At 57.1% G+C, this 2999-nt stretch overlaps 1 long non-coding RNA gene across 1 annotated transcript; it reads right to left on the reverse strand.

Annotated features, from left to right (window-relative positions):
- Positions 1-1328: 1328 nt before the first annotated feature.
- Positions 1329-2412, reverse strand: LOC109269807 (uncharacterized). Its single transcript, XR_002081283.2, has 2 exons — positions 2305-2412; positions 1329-1882 (listed from the first exon to the last, which is right to left on the reverse strand). It is a non-coding gene; the product is annotated as an uncharacterized LOC109269807 (long non-coding RNA).
- Positions 2413-2999: the final 587 nt, after the last annotated feature.

Genomic DNA, 2999 nt, shown 5'->3' on the forward strand with positions numbered 1-2999 from the left:
GTATCACGAGAAGGGGTCCAAAGACAGGATCTGAGGAGGCCTCTAGTTGCTGAGAGTGGTCCCTGGCACACGGCAACCAGAGAAAACAGGGACAACCTCAGAGAACTGAATTCTACTGGAAACTGGAGGAGCTTGGGGAGGGCAGGACTGGGCCTCAGCTGACACCTCCATCTCGGACTCTGGACCCTGAGCAGGGGACCCATTTAACCTGTACCTGGACTCCTGGCCCGTGGACACTGTGAGATAACAACGTGTGTTGTTTTAAGCTGGCCCATTAGTGGTAGTTTGTTACACAGCCTTGATGACAGATACACCCATGTACCCGGTTGGTTCCCTGGAGGAACGGCGATGTGCCCAGGAAAGAGGGCCCCTCCCAGCACTGAGGGGAAGGTCGTGATGCCGCACAGCCTGTTGTGATGGACCCATTTCCCTTCTCCACTGGCTGGAGGAGGGGCCGCACGGCCAGTCCCAGCCAGTATCACCTCCCTGGTGACAAGCAGGAAATGTACACAGGGGCCAAATGCCTTTCTTCCTGCAGGTGCAGGGTGTGAGGCCCAGAGCAGGCAGCCCTTGGGACCCGAGGAGCTCGAGATAAGGGTGGTAACCACAGCGGGGAGAGCCGGGGTCCTTCATGCGGGTTCTGGAGCCTCTAAGGGAACCCACCCGGGAGCCTCCCTTGGCCAGGGGATGCTAAGAGGCCTCGCTAAGCCCCTTGAGAGTAGATTGTACAGCTTGGGGCTGACCGTGTCCTGAGTTGCTGTCCACACCCCCCTGCTGCCTCCTCTGAGAATCACTGTGCCAGTCTGTTGTAGACAAAATGTCTGTGCCTTAACGGCCCCAACCTCGGCCCATGTGACCTGACATGGCAAAGGAACCTTGCAGATGGGACTAAGTTGAGGACCGTGAGCTGGAATATTATCCCAAGCGGACCCTAAATGTAGTAACAAGGATCCTGCTAAGTGAAGGAGAAAGGCCAGGGGGTCAGCGCGGGAGCAGATGTGCTATCGGAAGCAGAAGGCTGGTGACAGGAGGAAGAGGCCGCCGGCTCGGGCACGCAGACGCCTCTAGAAGCTGGAAAAGAACTAGGAAACAGGTTCTCCCCTGGAGCTTCCAGGAGCCAGCCCTGCCAACCCATTGTAAACTTCCGGCATGCAGAACTGTAAAATAATAAATAATGTGTGTTCTTGTAATACAGCTAAGTTTCCGATCCTTTGTTCCTGCAACGAGAGGAAATGAATACAGAGCCTGTAGGTGTTTGGAGAATGAATGAATGAATGAATGAATGAATGAATGAATGAATCAACAAACGAACGAACACCTCCACAAGATAGGCGTTTGTATTTTTGCTTTATAGTCAAGACAGTTGGGGCCCAGGCAGCGCCCAGCCTGGCTTCTCAGCAAGCCAGGTAGTGTCCGCTCTGCCCTCCTGCCTCTCCCCTGCTGAGCACCAGGCGTGTGCAGAGAAGGAGGTAGGGACGAGATTCTGTCCTTAACTGTAACCAGAGGCTAAGGGAGCCGGGGTCGCGGCCTCCTCTCCTGAGTGTGTAGATTTCTCTGCCGGGGCTGCACAGAGTGGGGCGGGTGCCCACGCCGGTGCCGGTACTGGGTGCGGCACCCCTGCCTTCGCTAAGGGCCCCCCACTCTCCTTCGTGAAGCCTGTCTCCCCAACCCTTGTATCGCAGTTGCCCCCACGTAGCACTCGGGGAACATACCTGGAGGAAATGGCTAATTAAATGGAAGCAAGTTCGCGCCCGCGATCTGTGAATCTGACCGTAACAGGCACGTGCCGCGGAGCTAGATGGAGTTCAGAGATTTTGTTTGTTCGTTTGGTTGGTTTGGCTTCGATTCTTTTTTCAGAGTGTTCAGAAAATGCAGAAGAGCCCTGATGTGTTTGGGAAAATAAGCAAAGAGCTGGACGCGTTCAGCCTGGCCCTGTGAAGTCCCCCCAGCTTCCTACGTTGACCCCGATTCCGAGTGTTTCCGGAAAGCGGGCGGGCGGGCCCAGCAGTGCGTGCCACGGGCAGGAGCCCCGGAATGTTGGTCTTCGAACCTGGACCCCGTGAGCTCGGGCTCGGCAAGGTCTGCTCCGTTTCATTCTTGACTCTTCCCTTCCCAGAAGAGACTCTGATTTAAACCAGGAATTTGGGGCCGGCCCGAGATTCGGGGCTGTGAGTCACGATACAGGCAGTGCTGCTGTAACAAAACAGCCCAGGTGGGAGCGATCTCTCCCCCACGCGAGTCTGGGTCCTGCCCGGCAGGTGCCCTGCACCCTCTCCCCGGCTGTCCCCAGCAGGCAGCTCCCACCTCCAGGTCTTGGTCGGCCGGTCTGGCTGGGGCCATTCTGCCATAACATCCAGGGTCAGCTCTCGGCCAGGAGGACACGGTCTTCCGAACACAGGGCGTCCTCTTCTGGACGCCGCACACAGCCCTATGCTGACACCCCATTGGGCAGAATGTGGTCACGTGGCCATACCTACTGCAAGGGAGGCTGGGAAATGTAGTCTTTCACAGGGCAGCCATATGCCAAGATAAACAACGCAGTGTGTTTGCAACCTGGGAACTGTTGACGTTTGCGGCTGGACGCCGCTTTGTCGTGGGTGCCAGCCTGTGAATTCCAGCGTGATTAGCAGCATCCCTGGACTCTTTTGACTAATGCCAGGAGCAACCCTCCCCCCCACCCCCACCCCTCCCACACACACCAGTTGTGATGACCAGAAATGTCCTCAGAAATTTCCAGGGGTCCTCTGGGGTCATAATCACGCAGCTGAGAACCATCCGGCCAGATCCGAGGGCCCCAGCTGCAGTGTCCCAGGGGCCCAGCAGGAAGAGCGCTGGGCGGGGTGGGGTGAGCCCGTGGAGAATGCCCCAGCGGGAGGGGCTGTCTCCCCCTCCCCCCACCCTGCAAGTTCTCACGCTGGAGGCGGACAGAGATCTGGATTTTCATGTGAAATGTCTAAACTGCTTCCCGATGGCATCTAATTAAGACAGGGAAAAAGCCA

The sequence above is a fragment of the Panthera pardus genome, unplaced genomic scaffold (assembly GCF_024362965.1).
Source record: "Panthera pardus isolate Hobbes unplaced genomic scaffold, ASM2436296v1 HiC_scaffold_13, whole genome shotgun sequence".
Classification (NCBI taxonomy): Eukaryota; Metazoa; Chordata; class Mammalia; order Carnivora; family Felidae; genus Panthera; species Panthera pardus.